Below are 24,377 nucleotides of genomic sequence, written 5' to 3'. Positions count from 1 at the left end.
ACAATATATTTCCTGTTACTCCTCGTCGCTTATAAAATGGTATGTGATTGTGTTATCTGTGTCGAGCGAAAAAGCATTGAGGGAGATGGAGATATAGCGATTGGAAAATTCAGGTGGCTCTGTCGAGGGCATTTCTGTTTGAAAACCTGGTGTGATTCTGGTTTACGTGCGTTTAAGGAGAATGCAATGAACGCGTCACAATGTAGTCAATATGTAGGCACACAACCAGGTTTACACGTGTGCTCGCGCAACACCTGCACAAGGCGAATGATGCACAGAACCTCTGATTAGTCAGCGTGTCCGTTGTCCTGCCCATACCTATGAATTCAATCTGTTGCTGTTGCTGTTGCTGTTGCTGTTGCTGTTGCTGTTGTTGTTGTTGTTGTTGTTGCTGTTAAGATCCTTAAAACTGTTTGGTCAGTGGTTAGCATGGATAATGTTGTTGTTTGGACATAAACAGTTTCGAAATGAGCCAATGAAATATTGTTCTTTGATCTTTGTTTCATTTCACGTTTTGTCCTTGTCGAGTTTACGTACACAATATATTATGCATAGTATTTTCACTGAAATGCGTCGTTATGAGTAGCAAGTTCGTTGGCGTGTTTCTGGAAACATACATCCATAATTTGAACGATGTGTCTGTTTTCAGCACATGACAGAAAAGGACAAGCATGGGTTCGAATCTCGTTTTCGGCCTGTTATCATTCTATCTAGCTGCACGCATATCCATGCATGGGGGTGTTCTACATAAGTGTTTACAAGCTTTGAAACAACCCAGATTTTGTTTAAGCCAGTGAAAAACCACTTACTTATCAAATATGAGCAATATTCTTCTAAACAAATAGGGGACTTTTGTAAGTGCCATATTTACCAAAATATTAAATTAATGAACAAAACCAGTTGAAGTATGCATTTTATTGACTGAATTTTACTGCCTTCAGTGAGGCACAATCTGGACTGAGCCCATCTGTTCGCGCGTTTATGAAGGCCGCAAGGTCCAATTAAGCAAATCATATGACGCAATTCGATTGTTTGGTGACAATGTAACACAGGTATACAATTGGGGACATCATGTACCATATCGACCAAGATATTGGAAAAGTAATACGGTTTGGGATATAGAGAAGGGTCATTTGAAATATGATCGATTTAGTTTGTGAGGACAATGCTGGTGCCAGACGCGTTATAGCGGGGGGCACGTGTCTTTGTTCCCGTGTCTCTGTGCAGTCGTATAGTCATGTGTCACAACTGAATCGGGGTTTGATTGGATTCGACTTAACATTCTAGTTCAAGATCTCAATTGCTATTTTAGACACATGTGCTTAAAATTCGGACACACCAAATCATGTATCATTTTTATTCCAGTGACGGATCATTAAGTGGGGTTTAATAAGGCGAAAGTCACCACCTGCTGCTAATCAAAATGTGAACAGGGAAATGCATGAACGAAATGGACACGTAAAATCAACACATTTCTAAATTTAAAAGGTATAAACAATTACACAAATATATCATAATTTATGACTAGTTTAATTTCCTTCATGCAGAATTCGTATATTTTATAAAAAAAAATAACTGTGAAGGTTATGTCACGTTTTGAACTGAAATGTAATTTCACTTCTTTACGTTCGGGGAGAGACCCTATGGTCAGTTCTTTGTATTCTCCAAGTGGAACACGGATAGATAACAGGAGTAGCTATAGGGATTGCTGTGTACACTGACGTAAGTGTGCATCACACACACACACGACCCAACCTACACACATCAGTCAGGCATGTGTTGAGGTGGTCACGTGACCGTGACTGGGTCCCACACTGCGTGTGTCTACAGTGGGGATGTACCATTCTGTATTTTAGCATGCGCGGGATAATTAGCAGAGGCAATACGCAAAGGTGAGATATTTTTTCTTTCTTACAAGTCACATGCCGGAGATGCTATATCGTGTTTATGTTTCATTCACATTGTGAAATCAGTCATTCCGTGAAATGTCTAAGATGTTCAGCCATTTTTCGTCATTCTGTGTGACAACAACCAATATCCTCCAGTCATTTCGTAAAATATAATTTCATCTATATGTGGTGGACAGGGGGTTGTGAGGTGTGTCTGCTCTGGACACAGCAAACAAACAGGTGTAAATGCTCCAAAGCCAAGCTGAAGTGCAAGGGTCACTGCCACAATATTTTAACTGCTAGTGACAGTGGTGATGAAATTGTGATCCACTTTTGTAGATTAAGATATTGAATGACATTTCATGAAATGACTGAAGTATGTTGATTGTAGTTACACAAAATGACGCGAAATGGCTGACTTTCTTGGTCATTTCACGAAATGACTGATTTCACAAATCTGACTCTAACATTTAAATCTCTTAAACTACAGTCCTGTGTGTTGTAGTGATGATGGTGCCATAAACACGACTGTAAACATTTAGAGGTCTGTGTGACATGTGCTTAAAACAAATGATTATGAGATTCTTTGAAGAGAATTTTTACGGAAGTGTGAAATCAGGCTGAAAAACATAACTTTACGTTTTAATCCCCAAATAAATATGGCAAATCACCTATAAATTTGTAAATAAAGAAGTACCATATTTGCGTTAGTAACGACACATGGGCAACAATCAAACCGTAAACACTCGAGTGTGGAATCAACATTCCGCCCCGGCAGAAACATTCCACGGATTGAAAATATTTCGACTGTAACCATCTGTCACGTTCGTAGCAATCGGCATCACAATGATTAGGGTGTGATTTCTAACAATAGCTCACACACACTCATCTCAAAGGCTCGCGACCCGCTTGAGGCGAGTGTGTATTTCTTTTCCGGGTATGTTATAAACACCGTGGGTCGTGTATATGCAAATATCACACAGCTCATGCGTAACATTGAACCACCCCCACCATACCGCAGTGAAATGACTGGTTGATACAACGTTGATTATGCACGCAGCGAGGTCAATTTGCAAATTATGCAAGGTCAAAGGTAAACATCCGGGGATTGCCAGGTCTGTTTTTGACCTCCATTGACTGAAGATCTGCTAATCATGTCTGGCCAATATAAGTAAAGATATAGGCTTGTTTGAGCGTTCGTAGAGTCGTCTGCTAGTGGATAATAGAGTTTACACCGCCTCAGAAAGGATTTTATACTGCAATTGAGAGGTGAGTGGGAAATCAGTATTTATAACATGGCTCCACAGACGAGCAAGTGCGCGTGAGATGAAGACGAGCGCATATCGCCGATACTCAACATCTGCAGCAGCCCGGTGCCATGTCGTCTTGGATTCCAAAAATTGGTTCCCAGGCGGAAGAAAATGGTTTCATAGGAATGGGCATGACTGCAACTTATTATGTTTGAATGTGTAGAAGCATATCTTTGTTTTGGTGGCGGATTTTGCTTTGTTTACAGACCATTTGGAACCAGTCTGAACAATGGTTGGAACAGTTAGCTCGCGTGCTCATCACGCCGGTGGACACTGATGACTAAACCGTCCACGCGTCATCTTGCTTTCATTTCACAATTCTGCGTTTATTTCAGCTGAAATTCACTTATTTGCCATTCAGAAACATTTCTTATCATCAGCGGGGTGCGTATAAATCGCATGTTATGCCACAGATGAGGCGTGTATGGAATCAGTGCCAGTGTCAGTGATTCATGCGTGTCATAATGGCTATGTCGTAACGCGGGGACCGGCGTCCGCGGGCATACTTACTCCATACACAACATCAAAAGACGGCTTTTGGGGGCATTATGGAAATCAGACGTAATATTATTTGTGTAATTATCAACACGGGCGATATTTAGATCTGATATCTTTGAATATTTAAAACATAAACAATGAATGTAAACATTGCGATGGATCAATTGATCAGCATTACAATAGATCAAAATATGTATCACAGCAGATGCAAAGTAATCAAATGTTGAAAAATGTTTGGAACGTTTTTATTTTATTTTGGATTTTTTAGAAGGAATTTTAGAGAAAAAATTGAACAAGTGGTATTTTAAAAATTATGGTAATATCCCAATCGTGTGGGAGTATTAGGTATGCCTATCACTTAGTCAAACAATGTTATCCAATCTATAACGTAAGTATCAGTACAAGGGGAGATAATTCAGGGTCCAGTGTTTACAGCTGTCACAGTGAAGCACTTGAATGGGCTGGCTTGAACTGTTGAAGGAAATTGTTGGAAGTAGTCTAGATCAAAGATAAGAGGTATTGGTTGAGGGGTGAGATAAAAGGGCACGCTTAATCACACCATTGTGTTGGTCTGTTTGTGAATGAAAGATAAAATACCTCAAGCAAAGTGAAATGAAAACTTAGCTTTGTTTTCTGGAAGTTTATGTTCAAGAAAATTATTATGCAGCCCCAATGTTTAAAATTTGGAATTATATTATTGCAAAAGTGTAATCCCAAATGTAACATATGTTATATTATCTCATTTTACACTTTTTTTTCATATTGGTCTTTTGACTTATATTTTTCCACATTGATAAATTTAGTCACGTTTGTGCAAAGACAGGTAAAGCAAGTAGTGGTCTTATTGCTTGGAGGGGCAGTGGGGCAGCCTAGTGGATAAAGTGTTCGCTCCTCATGACAAAGACCAGGTTCCATTCCCCACATGGGTGAAATGTGTGCAACTCATTTCTTGTGTCCTCCACTGTGATAATGGCGGAATATTGCTGATAGCAGTGTATGACAAGACTCCATCACTCTTCTGCTTGGCTAACGTAGAATTTAATGATCTCTACAGTTGTACTCGGATGCCTATGGTCTTCAATATTCAAAAATACAACAGAAACTAAATACTTTCACTGTCAGAATAACAATGAATTTCTTTCCAAAATATCAATTAATCCACAACTACTACGAAACTGGCAATTCATTATAATTTGTCATTTATGACACATACCTATTTTGTCAATATTTGTAATAAAATCCAAATAGAACACTTTCACTGCTTATCAAATTGTCAGCCTGGTTAGGTGTGTGCTTCTGCCTGTAAACTCATCATGACATTATCAACACATTAGTTACTCTACGTCTTGGCTGACATGCATCTCCATTTAAAAGTCATCTTGCTGACAACTGTTTATTTTTGTCTTCAGATTTACAGAATTAAAAATACATATAGAATCATGGTCACAGAGGGCAAGGAAATAGATGTGAAAGATAGATAAATAAGTTTGGCTTGTGTCCAGGAGGGCCTGCCTTTGCTCGTCAGTCAGGATGTTTCACGTCAGTGTCCAGTATCTGCAAGACAGTACTTGGTCAATATTGGTTTGCATCACAGTTCATATTTCTGTTTACAGAATATAAACTTCACAATTAGAAATTATTTGAAAAATTAAAATGAACTGTAATGTTTAAAAATCTATTTGATTTTTTTCTTTTTCATGGCTGCGTAGTTAGTGATTGATTGGACAAATATAATTCTATTTGATTTTAATAATCTTAGCTATTGACTTGGCTCAGTTTAAAGAAAAGAAACTAAATAATGCAATTTCAATGTATTGTTATTGATAATTCTTTCTTTTTTGTTCCTTTTTTTTTTTTGTTTTTTGGTGCTGTTTGTGTGATAAATGTTAAAACTATAAACATTCATGTACTGGAGCTGAATTGGACATGACTGTATATTATGTGCTGCCATATTAATGAGCCATGTGGTTCAGAAAGAGTATTATATGGATTCTTGCCAACTAAAATATACACAATATTGTTTTCATGGTTGTGCAATTTTCTCATGTCATGTGTAACATTGTTCTTAATTCATATCAGCGGCTCACATATTTAACCTGTTTTTAATATATATTGTCAAATTCTGAATGGCTGGGGACCAAGTAATAAATTCGACTTATCAATGTATTCAAGACATAGGTATGTCTGTGATGGTAGAAAAAATGGTCGGGACTGACAGGTACTTCGAGTTACCCAGAAGATTGAAGACTCAGGCATTCAGCTCCTCTGGATTTGTTCTGACCTTTCAGAATAATTATATCCTTTTTGTGATATTTAAGTAGTTTCTCTTAAAGTATTCACAAGAAGAAAACCATGCTGACTGAAGTGAGCAACTTGCTCCAACCTGAGGTCAGTGAGAAGCAAAATTCTAAAAATGTAAATACGACTTTTCCACACATATTTGTGCCAGCTTGCTGAAAAAGAAAGCTGGCTTAAAGTTGTTAGGGAAGTCTTGTCCCATGTTATGGAAGGGTGGGAGTTATTTTCTTTTCTTGGTGGAATGAAACGGAAGCCATTTCCAAGTGGGGACACAGCGTTTACAAGGAGGCCTCTGACAGATCCATTCAGTGACAGGTTAGCATCCTGGAGGTCTGGGCACCTTGTCAGGTTGTGGGGGTACAGAGGTTGTGAGGGGAAGCTGTCCTGTTGTGGGGAGTTGGGGTGGGGAGAGGGAGGGAGGGAGGGGGGGATGTTAATGGCAGAACAGTAACCTTGTCATGTTGTTGGGGTACAGAGGTCATGACAGGGTTTGTTATTTTTAGGGGGATGGAAGTTGGGTGGGGTGGGGGCTTGTGAAGTAATGTTGTGTAGACACAGAGGATATGATGGAGGTGGGGGCTAGTGTTGTTAGAAGTGTTCAGGCTTCTTGGCTTGTGTTTTCATAACGTAGAAGTCATGCTCTTTGTGGAATTGTTTAAATGTATCATATTGTTCTGGACAGTTTATGTAGTTTGTGGGCCTTGCAAGTTGAAAGTGTATAAAGATCATATTTAGATAATCGTGTTGACATGATGTTGCACACATGGGGCCTATTATGATTGTTTTAATCCAATTTCCTGAGGTTTTTATGCGAAAGGTTTTGTATGACATTGACAAGTTTAACCCTTGCTTGCCACAAATGACTTGAAACATGTTGATATGATCTACATTGATACTGAGCTAAAGAGTTGCCAGATATCTGCTGTATCAGCACATGGGGGTGTGACAACCAACAAGCCTCACGCCATACACCTAGTTGTAGAAAGATTTTAAGAGTCCAAAGAACCAGTGGAAACTTTGTGGTTGTTATCCTTAGATTTTTTGTTTTTCTAATCCTTAGAGTTCATGTCTTTTCAATATTAAATGAGAGAAAATTGTTTACTTTGTTACATTTTCTGAAAAACTGAAAGCTTGAGATCCATTTCAGAAATATAGTCCTCAGTTGCTAGTACAAGTCAGAGGACTGCCTTCGTAGGGATGTGAGGGGCAATGGACTGATCTAATGGTTAGACCTCACTCACTCACTGGGCATGTACTTGATAGTCTTGTGCGGTAGGAGTTATCTCCACTTAAGTTCAGAAGGAATTATTCGTAACTATCAAAACTGTATGTCAGTGTTAGTCTGCAGTTCAAATTTCTGTTCAACTTTTTTTCATCAATTCTTGATAAGACAAAAGTGTTCTGACGAATGTATAAACTTCACATTATTATGTTCTCGCTCAGTAACTGTATGTGGATGGGACAACACCACCAATTACTACTACTAATTGCACCATGTTAATAACTACTATAATTGTTTGCATATAAAGTGATAATTCTTATATTGCCCTGTCTTGTCTGTGATAATGTCACTGTAACATTTTTCTGGAGGCCTGAAAGTACTCACATACCAGCAAGTCCAGGGACCATCTCATAATCCTTCTGTTTATTTTAATTTCTTTTTCACAAATCCAATCAATGAGTGAAACACTTTTATTTTAGATATCAAAGTGGTTTTATAGTAAAAGGGAATATGAAGTGTTTTGAAAAACTTAATTGAAATATGTTCTCTGATAGATATTATTTGGTGATGGCCCCCACTTGCATTGTAGTGTTTATGAATGCCCTGACATTTTCACTTGTTTTTGTTGTCATTAAGCTGAGAGCTATGACACAGTTAGAGGGTAAATTAATATCATCTAGTGTTTGGGCAGTGCTTTGTGGAACTTGGAGCGTTGGAGCATTGGAGTGTTGATTTATGTAAAGGCAATTTATATGGATTTTTGACAGGGTCTTAAACTGTTTCCTTTTAAGTTGAAAATTGGTGCTTAGCTGATATTTGCGTTTCATTCAGAATTTGCTGTAATATACTGAACCAAAACATTTACTGATTAAATCAATTTTAGTAGCCTCCAGTGCAGAAAAATATGTCCAACATATTCATCAGATTATGTGGTGTTTTTTCTTTGAATAAGTTAAAAAATATGCTATCTGAATTCAGGGATTTTGGTCTAAACACTTTGTGTGCTGCCATGTTGGTATCCATTTGTGTTTCATACCCTTTAAGAATGTTTGGGCTATTCCATTTTGTGAGCATACCACTAGCCAATGCCAATGCATACAAGAAATTGTTATATATAATCCATACAGATTGCTACGCTTAATAAATTGCCATGAAGAAAGGTATAAGAAATTTCCTTTGAACCAGCAAAATATAACACAGACAATTGTAAAATATTCAATAAAATATTGAGCAAGTTACAGTAAATCACAATACAGATTTCTAGTACAATGCAGTTGAGTCACAAGTCTAAGGTAATAATGGGTCACAGATGTAAAATATCATCTTGACAGAATCTTGGCATTTTACATTGAGATCAGACATATAAATTGAAGGAAGTTACCACAGCGAGCAGTCAGGCACGGAGTGTCATTCTTGAATATCCTGTTGTTGACAAACAGGTGTTGATAGGCAGAGGCACACTACTCTAGTAATTTCAAGTGTAAGTCCATGTGTGATTTTCCATTGCACAACACCACAATGGGCCTTTTCATATATGACACACAGGTGAGAGCATTCAAGCAAAGTATGGCCTTGCCATTGAAGATATATGATAATAAAAGTGACCCACAATACACACTCAAAACTCTAAACATTGTGACACATTGACAACTATCACTTCATCAATGATAATACAACAATATACTATATACAATATACAATAATACAATGATAATATAATAATAATAATCTTGCAACAAGATGAAACATTTCCAAAGGAATGGAATAATTTGTCACATTGTTTCCTTATCTTCTCTTCATCATCTGTTTCCTCCTTGGATTTCTCAATTGCATTTTATGAATCTTGTAAATCCAGTATCTCCTACATGTTTAGTGATGTAATGGCAGAGCATTATACATTGTATCTTTGAGTAGTTGGGGTGTTGGGGTAGCCCAGTGGTTAAACCATTCGTTTGTCATGGTGAAGGGCGTGGTTTGATTCCCCATGTGTGTACAAAGTGTGTCCCCAGCCATGATATTGCAGGAATATTGCAAAAAGTGGTGTAATATATTCCCTCACTCACTTTAGGAGTGATAAAATTGATAAAGTTTATTTCCAATGTGAAATTTTGGATATGTGAAAGAATGACATGGTGTATGACCTGCCTGCTTTATGTTTAGAAATAATTAATAATAATTCATTTATATAGCGGCTAGTTATCTGACCAGTTGCTCACTGAATGTAGTAGTAGTCTGAATCTGAGTAATACTTTGGTGGAAAACCAAAGCTGTCTGTTAGGCACTACTTTTAGTCACATGACTTTATCCATCTAGGTACCCATTTTCTACTGGGTGAACAGAGGCAGTTTTGAACAAAGTCACTTGCCTAAGGTGAGACCACATGTATGGCATGTGCTTTGTTGTGGGGCAGGACTTCAGTCCTAGATGCTCTCAAGAATTAAGCTGCCAAACACAGTCACCCATCTAATGACTCTCTGAACCTAACGTTGCTTGACTTTAACTTATTTGTGGCCTGAACTCTACACACAGGACCACACACTGTTATAATAAGTATCCTTATTTTCTTATACCAATGTGGATTTTTTTAAAAAGGTGAGAGGGTATTTTTTGCCTGTATGAGACTTGATGACAGATAGCCGTTTTAACAATGTATGTTTTTTTACGTAAGCGTTGGATTTCCTGTATGGCAAGACACAAGATTTGTTGAATCTGCCTGCAAGCATGGTAAGCCAGGTCTTGCATGTGCGCTGTGGTTAGACATACCTGCCACACGAAGTTACTACGAGGGGAAGTACCGTAAATAGAAATCTGGTACGTTGCCAGGAAAACGTGAAAGTTTCTAGTGAAACACATCGCTCATGAAGTAGGGGCAGGTATGGCAGACAGGTATAGAAATAACTAGCGTTTTGCACCGGCAATTATGTGGCATATGAAGAAATGTGACATACTGCTTGGTGTGTGTGCTGAGTCATGGCAGCGGCTGTCTTGGGAGATAGGGAGCTACCAGCTATAGGCTGGGGGAGAGTAGAGGGGGACACCTGGGGCGGACACGCAGTGTATAGTGAGTGAGTATGGTTTCACATCACTGTTAGCTTTATTCCAGCAACATCACGCTGATGCATGTTGGAAATCAAACCTGGGTCGCCTGGAATGGATGAAAAGCTATGGAGCCACACATGGACAGATGTCAGTGCTTAAACAATGACAGTGTTGAAAAAATCCTATTCCAGCTTAGATTTGTCCCTTCAGTTGAGCAGAATGTTATCCAGGAATTTTCTAAAGCTTTCTTTTGCACTTGAGTGAAAAACTTGAAAACACTGAAATTTTATGGCTGCAACAGGTGGAAAATAGATGGAAAACAGATGGAGTGGGCAGAAATTGAGCAGATACGTGAATGTCCAGATAGACCATTGCACAATATTACATTTGAATGGGAAAATGTCTTCAAAGTTGATGGATGAATGGCTGGAAAGAGGAATGGATACAAAATAATGGATATTTGAAATTTTGGATGAATTGAGCAGGTTAGTTGACTCGTGGCTTTTGTACTTTACAGAGAGATCCTGATTTATGTAATGATAACAGTTGCTTAGTACCCTGAAAATGGCATGAATATACGTGTTTATAGAGAACATCTTTAAGTAGCCCCAGGAGAACATTTACACTAAAATCCATCTCAAGTTTGTAAATGCTAGGTGGTCAGCCTATACTATAATAGATACTACTATCCTACAACTACTTGAATGATTCTACCGTAAGTATGACAACTACTTAAAGATATCAGCACCTGGGTGTATAGTATACCAGATGGTGAGCACGCACTACAGTTGAGGGATATCAAGAGGCTTGATCATTGTATACACAGACCTACGTAGGGGATAATACTGTTGTTCCAGTGATGATGTAACGTTTGCCTCACAACTGCTGACAGACTCCGTAATCTCTCAATAGTTTGCAGCTAAGCTGACCAGGTAACCAGTATTCATGGGAAAATTGTTTTTTATGTTTAGTGTTTCCCTCGTGGAATACAGGGGTGTTTGTTATTCATGGGAATAGTTCATAAGCAGCAAAAGGCCACTACAGTTGGAGAGCCGAGGAATAAGGAGAATATGGTTGTAACAGGAACAGACTCTTCATCTCTGTTCATGTGATTTCCTCTGAATCAGTGTGATGGACTGTTGTCATATGACATGTTTTTTTTTCTTTCATTTCATTGAAGAGTCGAAGCCACATAATTTCACTGTGCACAGTTATGTCCCTTAGGTGTGCCAGGAGATATGATCCTGAGTTTCAGTCTGGCCTGCCCTTATTGTAGGTGGGTTTCTTGTGGTATACACTTGCTCATAGGTTTTGCTAAATGGTAAAAGTCTGAAATCTTCATGTGTTAGGCTGGCTTCCAACATGAAACTTGCATGTTGTACTGTGCGGTACAGATGGACCATTTGATGTAGTACAGTACAGATGGACCATTTGATGTAGTACAGTACAGATGGACCATTCCCTATAGTGTGGTTCAAACCCAACTAGGACAACTTATTTCACTGAAAACTGTTAATCTTGTTTAGTGGCTAATAAACATTTTAGAAAGGGTGAGAGGGTATTTTTTGCCTGTATGAGACTTGATGACAGATAGCCATTTTAACAATGTATGTTTTTTTACGTAAGCGTTGGATTTCCTGTATGGCAAGACACAAGATTTGTTGAATCTGCCTGCAAGCATGGTAAGCCAGGTCTTGCATGTGCGCTGTGGTTAGACATACCTGCCACACGAAGTCACTACGAGGGGAAGTACCGTAAATAGAAATCTGGTACGTTGCCAGGAAAACGTGAAAGTTTCTAGTGAAACACATCGCTCATGAGGTAGGGGCAGGTATGGCAGACAGGTATAGAAATAACTAGCGTTTTGCACCGGCAATTATGTGGCATATGAAGAAATGTGACATACTGCTTGGTGTGTGTGCTGAGTCATGGCAGCGGCTGTCTTGGGAGATAGGGAGCTACCAGCTATAGGCTGGGGGAGAGTAGAGGGGGACACCTGGGGCGGACACGCAGTGTATAGTGAGTGAGTATGGTTTCACATCACTGTTAGCTTTATTCCAGCAACATCAGGCTGTATGCATGTTGGAAATCAAACCTGGGTCGCCTGGAATGGATGAAAAGCTATGGAGCCACACATGGACAGATGTCAGTGCTTAAACAATGACAGTGTTGAAAAAATCCTATTCCAGCTTAGATTTGTCCCTTCAGTTGAGCAGAATGTTATCCAGGAATTTTCTAAAGCTTTCTTTTGCACTTGAGTGAAAAACTTGAAAACACTGAAATTTTATGGCTGCTACAGGTGGAAAATAGATGGAAAACAGATGGAGTGGGCAGAAATTGAGCAGATAAGTGAATGTCCAGATAGACTTTTGCACAATATTACGTTTGAATGGGAAAATGTCTTCAAAGTTGATGGGTAAATGGCTGGAAAGAGGAATGGATACAAAATAATGGATATTTGAAATATTGGATGAATTGAGCAGGTTAGTTGACTCGTGGCTTTTGTACTTTACAGAGAGATCCTGATTTATGTAATGATAACAGTTGCTTAGTACCCTGAAAATGGCATGAATATACGTGTTTATAGAGAACATCTTTAAGTAGCCCCAGGAGAACATTTACACTAAAATCCATCTCAAGTTTGTAAATGCTAGGTGGTCAGCCTATACTATAATAGATACTACTATCCTATAACTACTTGAATGATTCTACCATAAGTATGACAACTACTTAAAGATATCAGCACCTGGGTGTATAGTATACCAGATGGTGAGCACGCACTACAGTTGAGGGATATCAAGAGGCTTGATCATTGTATACACAGACCTACGTAGGGGATAATACTGTTGTTCCAGTGATGATGTAACGTTTGCCTCACAACTGCTGACAGACTCCGTAATCTCTCAATAGTTTGCAGCTAAGCTGACCAGGTAACCAGTATTCATGGGAAAATTGTTTTTTATGTTTAGTGTTTCCCTCGTGGAATACAGACCATTTGATGTAGTACAGTACAGATGGACCATTTGATGTAGTACAGTACAGATGGACCATTCCCTATAGTGTGGTTCAAACCCAACTAGGACAACTAATTTCACTGAAAACTGTTAATCTTGTTGAGTGGCTAATAAACATTTTAGAAATTGCAAACATGCATCCAGTTCACAAGTTTATGCATTTGCATGATTTCTGTTTTGCTACATGGTGCAATGTTGTTGTGAGTGAGTGAGTGAAACACTGCTTTTATCATTATATCAGTCTTTTGTCAAAATCTCAGCGATATGATGGTGAGGACCTACCAAGTGTCAGACCAAGGTTAAGCATTAAGACTGTTGTAAGTCTATGTTGAAGTATGGGTGTCACGATCATCTTCATGATCTTAGTGGTATGATCACTTTGTGGAATGGGGCCCAGAACTTAGTTACCATGACAAAATACGGAATATAGCAGTTGTGCAGCTTCACTCCACAAAAGGTGCATGGACTCTCTCTCTCTCTCTCTCTCTCTCTCTCTCTCTCTCTCTCTCTCTCTCTCTCTCTCTCTCTCAAAATGAGAGTGTTTAGGATAAAATGAGTATTGTATGAGTATTGACCAAAAATAATTATCTGTCAGCATGATCACAATGTGCAAAAAACATGTACCAGTAGGCAGCCATGGATATGCCCCAAATCAGATGTGGAGCCATTTGAAGAAGCTTTAAATGAGCCTTGTGTGTATAGATCCCCAGACTTCACTCTAGTCTGACAGCTGGGTCATATTGATACCTATGTGTATTTCTGTGCCGCTGACATACACATCACGCTAGCTCTGTGGTATAAACGTTTGGTTCCTAATGACTTATGGACCTACATCACACCGTGAGTCATAATAGGCTCATCAGCCATGCTGAAACTATTTCCCTCACAACTATATTTGCATTTTCTTTCAACACCCACTTTGACAAAGATGTCAGTGCCACCCTGGTGTAAACCAAACCACATGACCTTTTTACTTCAGATTGAAATGTCAAAATATGCTTAAAAAGTTAACATTGATTAAGATTTAATTCACATTTACATGCGTATCAGTAGACTCCCTTCCACTGAATGCATATAAAATCAGACTTTGTTTATTTTGGTATGATTCATTTGAAGTTCCAGAACCAGAAAATATTGATAAAACTTGTTAAAGGCTATCAGAGTAAGCTATCAACCAATTTGCAAAACTGATAGATCTGTAACTCATGTTAACTGCCTTGAACGCTCAATTCAACCAATCACTGAAGTACTGTTTTCCTTACAGTTTGATCAGTGAAATCTTGCTACTATCTTCCGTACCACTGATGATGTGTTCATTAATTTAGCAGTACAAATGTACGGGCTGAGTGCAGGAGAGTTTGGCATGTTTAGTAAACATTGTGATTATTGATCCATGGTGTGTTGGGAAGAGATACGAGGATTAGTCACCTGGCAGTTAAGGTGGCGTATCGATGAATCATGAGATGTTGTTGCACTCAATAGGGGGTTGGTGTAATGAATGAACCTAACATGCTACTTACAGCATGTTGGTATAGCAAGGGGAGGGTAATAGGGTGATCGCTTGTCCTGCAACCTGAAGAAAGGCAAGAAACACTTCAGAACTGGTGATAGCTCTTGCAGAATTGTACAAAAGTGTACAAGATTATAATGCTTGTACTAGCAGTGTGTGTATGTGTGCATGTGCATGCATGTCCGTGTGTCTGTCTATATCTGTGTTTTCCAATGATGCAACTTGTATAGTGTTGCCAAGGGAGACATCTTGGTGTAATTATAAGACAGTTTTAACAGTTTTGACCCCAACTGAAGGCAAACAAAGTTCTATGAATAGTCAACTTCTTTATTGCAATGGGTGTGACATTTCGAAGTAGGTACTAATACCGTGATCAAGTGATAATTCCTCATCAAGTGATAGCAGTGTTAGTACCTACATCGAAACAGTTGCACCCTTTGTAATAAAGAAGTTGACTATCCACAGAACTCAGTTTTCCTTCATCTATACAAGTTCTAAAATGTCTTTCAAGAAAGTTATCCCCAATTACTAATGTTTAAGGGTTAACTGGAAATACAAAGTTCTTTTACAGTAATGTGGTGTAGCTTACTCTGCTGTAAATCTAACCCTTACTGCGATTGCTTAAGGCCCTCACCTTCTGTTTCATGTCAATTTGCTATACAGAATATTGTTCTGGGTTGCTGTGTTCTGGAAGTACATTTCTGTGTTGACAAACTAGACTACCTCTAAGCTGATCAGTCAACGTTTCATCCACTTAATGCCGAGCATTACCATGAACCTCTTTCCTTATTCTTGTTTGAGTGCTATGGTCCTTGTGTCTTGTTACACAAGGGCACATAACTCTAAACACATTCCATCAATACTGAAGCCAAGTTTTACAGGCAAATAATCCCTGATTTGCATTCTTTGCTAGAGAAAAAAACAAATTCAATTTAACCCAAACAATAAAATCAGGACATTTTGGGAGGTCCTTTTTGTATTGCTACAGCACATTCATTGTATAAGGAATTGGGATGCATCAGATAGAATTACTCATTCTTGAGTTTCATTACTCAACATTGAGATTCACTGATTTAATGATATTGTGTGAAATATTTTTGACTAAGAGCTTGGAAATAAGTTGATGTTGGAGCATAGACCAACAAGCCTGCAGTCACTATGGTTACTTGTTACTGGGGATGGATTAATGAAGAGGCAAGCAACCACAGTGCATCAATCCCAACTCTCCTGCTCCCACAAAAAATATCAATATAAGTAAACAAGAAAACACAGCTAATCAACAAAACAGACACAATTTCTTAAAATGGGAAAATTCTGTTATTTGTTGATAAAGTGATTTATATAGGAGTCTTATATATGCATAATGATATGGGGTTTTCTATGTTTATATCGTGATGGTAATACAGAAACATTGTGATACTCCCTGTATGACCTGTCAATGATACAATACAAATAGACAGTGAGCCCTGACTGTATGAGCTGCCCCGGGTATATATGGTGTATATCATCATGATACACAATACATAGTGAGATGTGACTTCCTGTTTGAACTGCTATATATCATGTGGTATATATCATGTATCTCTTAGTGGGTCACAATATACATACATTGTATATCATGACTCTGTAAATGAGATGCCAGTGTTATATACAAAGTATATTGTGAGCACACAGTATGCAGATACATTATGACTCATGGCCTTTGTTAACTAACAATGTGTCTATGGTGTGCAGGGAACCTATACCAAACTGTTGCATAATGTATCAATCTCTATTGTTTAACTCTGTATCCATGTTTTCCCTACATTTGTCACATTCTTAAACACCACACAATCTTACATCTATACACATATTGCAGGAATATTTTGCAAGTTTTCTTTAAATGTTTAAAATGGTTCCCATGGTTTCACATTGTCCAATGTTTTTCTGAATCATTGCATGAGTGGTTTTGATGTTTGTGGACCAAACCCAGCATGAGACAGACAAAGGGATATTCCATTGACTTTGTCATGTTTGAAAATCCCTCTTGTTGAAACTATTACGTTTGTCAAGATTGAATGCAAGTTGATTTTGAAGACAAATAATGCCCCACTACCTGTTGCCCATTCTGAATATTGTCTAGACAGTGTAATTTGTGTACTACCGGAAAATGTTGCCGAGTACATATAGTGACATGGGTGATCATGAGCTGATAGGTTGAGATTTATAAAATTTTAAAAACAAGAGTTTGACAAACACAGTGGTGCAAACAACTTCAGATATATTTAGTCTGCAATGCAGTCTGAATCTAGGTACACTTCAGTACAGGATTATGTGCTAGTGGTAGGAACTGCAGGAGGACGTATCTTGAGCACAGGTGTGATGGTGACATTTGATGGTGACACCTGGTGCATTCAAACCACCTTCACCATACCTCAAAACATCTTAGCTTTAAGATGAACATTTGTAAATGTAACGCTGAACTCTCTTTTCAAAATGGGGCATTGTTCCTCAAGAATGTGTATCCTGATTAACTGTTGATGCATATTGTATCCTGATTAACTGTTGATGCATATTGTATCCTGACTGACTGTTGATACATATTGTATCCTGACTGACTCAACAGTTGATACATATTGTATCCTGATTGACTGTTGATACATATTGTATTCTGATTAAGTTGCAATAAAGGTCTGGGTTAAAATATTGGCCTTCAGTATCCCATGCTTGTTGTAAAAGGCAATTAACATTATTGGGTTATCAGGTTCATCGACATGGGTAACACATGTCATCGGTTTCCAGTTGGACCGGTTGAAGCTCATGCTGTTGATCACTGGATTGTCTGGTCCAGACTCGATTATTTACAGATGGCTGCCACAAAGCTGGAATATTGCTGAGTGGGTCATAAAACTATACTTGCTCACTCATTCACTTCTGTGGTACATTTAAAAATATTGTATTATGTGCAATATAGTGTTGAGTTCTGAGGACTTAATTGAAAACAGGATGCCCCCCTGACCACATGACCATATAAAGCGACACTGATGATAGCTTGTCCAAATATGGGTGAATTATCACAGGGCTAAGAGTTGCAACCGGGTGGCACCTATGTACACTGCCAGCCAATAACTGCTCCCTTAGTGTTATCACACAATGATTGCTCCCTTTGTGATTGTGTTGCAGGCAAGCATGGGATGACATCATGCTAGCAAGAGATTCTCCACAAGGTTGCTGGAGCTATTTCTGTGCCTTGAATTAATTATTCATGAGAAATTTCAAAGCATTGTAAAATCCTTTTGATCGATTGGAAGCTGATTATGTTCACAACTGTAAATGTCACGACACAGCACTACAAGTCAGAATGTCGAAACATTTATATAATTGGCAAGACACATAAATCACATAATTAGCATAATATTTTAATAATTTAATATTTCTGCTTCATTTACTCATTGTGATTAACAGTGTCAGAAATTGACAATAACTGGTTTTTTTTTTAATTTCTATCAAATGTATTTTTTCCTTTTATTTAATGAAATTTTTCATTGATAAGCCATGTACTGTGATAACATGTCATAATTAGGTTAATTTATCTCAGGCACCAGAGACACTTGATGGGAAATTCCTACTTGTTCAATAATTTTAATAGATACTATAAAGATAACACCAACAGCAAAAACCCAATATTCATATTTTCATCTCCTGAAAGTTCAACAGTGTTGAAAAAATGATAGTTCTTCCAAATGATAGTTTTCTAAAACCGCTTGATAACTGACTGAGAGATATGGCTTGTATTCCACTCTAACCATGGAACACAATGGAAACCAAGTTTGCTACTCACGGCCATTAATATGCAATCATAGCTATAAATGACTGATGGAGGTATGAGTCATAGAATATGTTGCTGTCAACACATCAGGTAGAGGCATCCGTTTCGGTCAAGTGGAGTGGTGGCGAAGTGGACGAAATCACCCATTGACATTGATTACCTCGAAATGATCAGAGTGTTAATGACTTGTGTGATAGTATTTTCTGTCAATGCCAGAGGAAAGGGTTAGTCATATCTCTGTGTCTAAAGCTTTACGTTGCATGACTAGACTTACTTTGTGGATTGATATTTCAGCTTTATAGTTTTTTATGCCTGTAATTGATAGAATGTTGTCTTTGATAATATTCACTGGTCCATTCTTTGGATTAATATGTGATGAGGAAGAAGAAAGGATATTGTCGGTGCTGTGGTTTAATGTTTTAACTCATGAACGAAAGGTGTCTGTTACAATTAAAATTCATGACAAGACATAGTTGATGCCATGTTGACTCTTAATCATTGCAAGCAGTTAAATATTTGACTTAAGTGGATTTTTATTATAATGTCCTAAGCAAGTTCTGCAAATGGGGTGTCTGATTTGTTAACATCCGGGATTGGGAAATTGATCTGAGAATACATTAACAAATTCTGAACACTGATGATGGTGAAAGCAGCCTGAATTATGTTCATCTTAAACATGCTAATAATGAGCTGATGGATAATAATGAATGATTATTTGGATCCTAACCACTGGCTCTGTATTTTAGTGACTCACTCACTCACATTACACTTCACTATATACTACTCAACTGAAGCTTTGGAGTAATTGAGTGAATATTATTTTGTGCTTCAGTGTATCTATCTATCTATCTATCTATCTATGTATCTATTGCTTATCTATATTAGATAGATAGATAGATCGATAGAGAGAGAGAAAGAGAGAAAGAGAGAGAGAGCACCAGAATAAGCATGATAGTCTTAACACACATGAAGGATTGTCCCATCTTGAAAAAGCTGAGAAACCATTCATCAATAGCATCATCCCCATTCTCTTGCTGATGTTTTCTAGCACAGATATTCTAACTGCTTTGGATTCAGTCGATATCCATTAACACCAGACACGCCAAGAAGGCCAATAATTGATTCCCCTTCACATGAAAATATTGCAGGTATTGCATGGAAAGTGTATAAGTATACATATCACTGGAGTTCATGTTGTCTGTAGGTCATAAGTCAAGGTAGAATGTTATGTTGACATTACCGTGAAGGTCCGGGAAATATTCATCATCAGATTAAGATTTGTTGTGTTTATGGAACCTGTTGTAGGAACATATTAGTTGTCATGTGTACAAAACTATGGTTTCATGCTCTGTATCCTGTACAGATATGAAATTAAAATGTCCACTTCTGCTTTACTTTACATGATATTTAAACGTGTGAACAGATGCTGACTGCTTTTTACAGGCAAATGTTTTGGTTTGACAACTTCGTCAATTTGAGCATGTCCAATTTGATGATAATACCTTAATTTCTAGAAGTTAAGTATCTTATTTTTCAAAATCATTGTTTTACCTGATATGAGATCATCAGATTACAGCAGGATTGCACAATGCACATGTGCATAATTTGTATTGTTTTGTTGAAAATATTTGTACAAATGTTTATACTTGATAATGGATGTTTCACAGTGGATACTCAGTGCACCTGTCCATCAGTCATTGTGTGTCAGACAGGTATCACTGTTGACAGGCACCAGTTGGCTAGCTACAACACCTGACCAACAGCAACTGGACAGGCAGAAAAGTCCTTTTGTCCAATTGAAGGCTCATAGTTAGTTATCTTCATTGGGGTGTTTGCAGCTTGTTGACTAAACAGACTAATGCCAAGACTCTGATAATTTTGACATTAACATAAAATTAAACCTTAATTAAACCAAAATTAGACCAGAGATTCAGTAAATGAGGAAATCTAGACATGCTTCATTTAAGGCTTTTGCATTGCAGGGAGGACTTGGCAACAGGGAAAATATGTGGTTCAGGGACTGTTAGACAGACTGTAGTAAACACCACTAGTATTCAAGCAGAAATTAAACTCATTGACCTGCTGTGATATTGCTTGAATATTGCTTATCTAAACTCACTCACTCTCAAACTCATTCAGTCATTTACAAGAATAACGGCATAAGCTGTTCAGTTTTGACGTAAGGGCCCTCCACTAACTGATCCCTAAGAACTAACAGCTTGGTTTCCATGCCAACACTCTTTCACTTGAAAGACTTGAACTATGCGAGGTATATTAGAAATATTGTTTCTAGTGAAATATAACTCATTTATGACTTTGCTCTGTCACTAGAAGTCATTTTTGTAATTATTACCATTTCTTGAAAATGGTAGACAATTTTGCAGCTAAGATAACATTCACTCCCATCAGAACTTAATACAGACTGACCATGGTATAACAGTTGTATCAGCAGGATCCTTGGTAGAGATAATCCATAACAAATGACCCCTTCAAATAAAGAAAGTCACAGTCAATATGGAAATTTATTATTTATAAGGAAAGTAGCGGATTGCAACTTTGCAACATTACATTTTTATTCTCTTAATGAGAAAAAACGGGAACAGACACTAAAATATTTCTCGTTTCTTGTGACCTAAACTTTCCATTTCCTGAAATGTTCTTTTAAGCTCTGTCAAGACCTTTGCAATTCAAGTATTTATTTATGAAAAAGCTAAATGAGAGTTGTGTGGCTGCCAAGAAATCTTTGGTGGAGCCACGAACATATATTTCATGGCAGGGTTAAAAAGAATTAATGAAATATTTGGAAAGGTTATGAAAAAATAGAATTACAGTTAGAATATGAAAAATGCTACATTGAATTTTTATAACATTTTCGGTCACTTTTTCTCTTTGTGTGTTGGGAATGTCACGATGACATGGAGAAGCATTTGGACCAATTACGGAGGATTATTAAATCCTGACATGGTTGGGTCATCATACATGATACATGCCTTTGTGTCTGAAGTCTTTTACTATAAACAACAAACAGGTGCCCTTACAGACTAATGTCTTTATCAGGAAATGAAATTATTTTATAGAAAAATTGGTTATCGAATAATCTTGATAAAATGTAATAAAAAAGAGCCAAGAGACTTTAACTTTCATAAACATAACTGTGGTACTGTAGAAATGCCAATTTACAATAGACTGGTTGTAGGACTGTATTGAATACGTCTGTAATTTACAATAGACTGGTTGTAGGACTGTATTGAATACGTCTGTAATTTACAATAGACTGGTTGTAGGACTGTATTGAATACGTCTGTAATTTACAATAGACTGGTTGTAGGACTGTATTGAATACGTCTGTTTCAGTGGTTGTGTGGCAGTACTCTTGGCGTTCTTGGTGTTATTTAGAAATGGACATATCATGGGGGGAAGGCTCACAGAGTGCATTATATTTTCACTTTCTCAATTCAAGGTTAAATGTTTTATTAATGGTTGTATAATTGTCCAAACTTCTGATGAGAGACTGTGCCAGTGATTGTTCAAGCTCACGAAGAGAGGCCATTCAAGCGACCAGCATTACCAGCAGTTAGAATGTGTTCTTGATGCTCGTTAATTGGTCTTTGCCGCCTGTCATCTGTTGCATGTATTGCTGTTCCCTTTATAAATTACCTTCTCTCTAGCAGGACATACATGTATATTTGATGACTGTTCCACATGAAACTAATTGCTGACCTGATTAAGTGTTAAAAGATTTGCAATTTCACGTTTACCATGGAATTTCTGACGATCATGCTCTAATATTTATTTGTCGTTAGTTGCTCCAATCTATATTCCTGGGTAGAACTATCTCGCAACAACTGATGCTTGTCATTTGATGTGAGGGAACAGTGGAGGAGCCCAGTGGTTGGAAGTGTTTACTTGTCATACTAAGACCTGGGTTCGACCCCTCAGATGGGTTCAAAGCCCATTTCTGTTATATTGCTGGAATATTGCTGAAAGCAATGTAAAACCCAATCACTTACTACTTACACTTGTTTGGAAATTGGCAAAAACTGACACTTGTTTGGAAAACTGACACTTGTCTTGCCCAGATTCGATTATTTACAAGTTAAAATGTTACCAAGTGCAGCTCTGAATAATACCGTAATCAAATTTAAATATTTAGTGCTTGCCTTCAGTCAAATTTGCACGGAATGGTTTGTTTTTTATCTGTATCTTGACCCATTTCTGCTTTCCATGGTCAGTGTAGTCTGCCGATATCCCTGCTTATTCTGGTTTTGGTGCAGTGGTTAGAATCAGGGCTCATAATGCCATTGTTCAGGTTTTGATTCTATGTGGGCACTATCTGTGTATTCCATTATTGATGCTCCTTAGGGTGTGATAAGGCAGGATTATATGGCATTACTAGAAATCCTGACTCATTTCTGGTCATGCTTTCGATTTTCACTATTTTTTGCTCATGTAAAATGATTCTGTTTTGTCATGTTTGGGATTGTTGGATTAATGACGTTAGTGTTCCAGGTTTTAAATATTCCTGTTCTTACATCACAAGCATGTTGCTAGGCAGATTCCATGCAGTACCATATTGTCAGTTCCATCAGAGCCCAGCCATGTTTCCTTGATTGTTGCACCAACTCAGTCTGAGGAGCTCATGTTTCGAACCAGATGTTTCCCTGGGTCATGTTGGTGGGTCAGATCTCTCCTTTCCCCTGCCTAGTCCCAGCTAGTGGCTCCCCCACCCCACTCTGTAGCACCCCCTTGCACACACTGGTTAGGCCAGTTTTGATATATCAGTGTTTTCCATGTTGTTTTTTAAAACCAGTGGACTGTGATTATATTTCTATGATTTTATGAACTAGACTGGTGTCTCTGAGGCATTATTATTAGTTGAAGTCAATATTCCTAGATCATTTCCTAACAAGGACTAGTATTTGCCTATGAGAAGGGTACACACTGTACGTGATGTAGAATACCAGTCACAATACCAGTTTTCTGAATTCCAGTTTCATGTTTGTCACAGTGGCTGAGTGGGTTAAACCATAGTCTGTCGGACAGACCATGGAGCAAATACATCTAAGAGAGTCCACGCAATTCTAGAAAGTGTGGCAAGTCTGGATTTTCCTGTCTGAAAATGAAGAAAGTGTCAGGGCTCCTTTTCATTATATTATTTTTTTTTATTAAGAACTTTTTTTCAGTTGCTAGTCTAGTTAAACCACTGACTAGACTGCTATGAGCTGGTGACTGTTCCCAGACCGAGATTGCAAGTTTGAATTCCGGATGGGACTTGGTCCAGACCAAAGTACTGGCATCTGTACTTTGCGAAGAAAGTGTAATCCTAGCTAATTTTTGTCAGGTCAGTGGGTATGTGAGTGTCAAGAAACTGGAAATATATTTGCTGTAGCCTTGGTTGGTACTCCAACTGTGTCAGTATACCTAGCTAGTGGGTAACAGGAAGTCATTATGTCTGACACACGAATGCAATCACAAATACTTACTGGTCCTCGAAGGTAGAACTGTAATTGGTTGTATTCTCACAGATGTATGATGACATTGCTGAGTTGTGTAATAAAAGACGTGGTTGTCGTGTTTTGCCGTGATGATGTAGTCCGTTAAGTAATGTTGACAGGAGTAGAAGAAGCGGCACAGATAACATGATGTATTAGGGATGAGATAAACAGAAAGATAAAATCTATTGGTGGATGTTTTGCTGAAGTACCATGTGTTTGAGATGGAAAAAAAGGTGATATTGATTTGAGAGAAATGTTTCCTATGCCGCTATAAATGTTTATGAAAGTAGAGAT

The 24,377-nt window shown here is 37.9% G+C and overlaps 1 protein-coding gene across 2 annotated transcripts in view; it reads left to right on the top strand.

Annotated features, from left to right (window-relative positions):
* Window positions 1-24,377, top strand: part of LOC137256179 (ras-associated and pleckstrin homology domains-containing protein 1-like) — a 177,669-nt gene that overhangs the window by 4,077 nt on the left and 149,215 nt on the right. Inside the window, exon 1 of one of the 2 annotated variants that reach the window (XM_067793887.1) lies at window positions 3,003-3,158. The exons of the other annotated variant lie outside the window; for it this stretch is intronic. The gene's annotated coding sequence lies outside the window, so the exon portion shown is untranslated. Of the gene's footprint in view, window positions 1-3,002; window positions 3,159-24,377 lie in introns of those variants that run through there. 2 annotated transcript variants of the gene reach the window in all.

This window comes from Haliotis asinina, chromosome 11, assembly GCF_037392515.1.
Source record: "Haliotis asinina isolate JCU_RB_2024 chromosome 11, JCU_Hal_asi_v2, whole genome shotgun sequence".
In the NCBI taxonomy this organism is placed as follows: Eukaryota; Metazoa; Mollusca; class Gastropoda; order Lepetellida; family Haliotidae; genus Haliotis; species Haliotis asinina.
The sequence above is the reverse complement of the archived record's forward strand: the minus strand, read 5'-3'. Positions and strand labels throughout refer to the sequence as shown.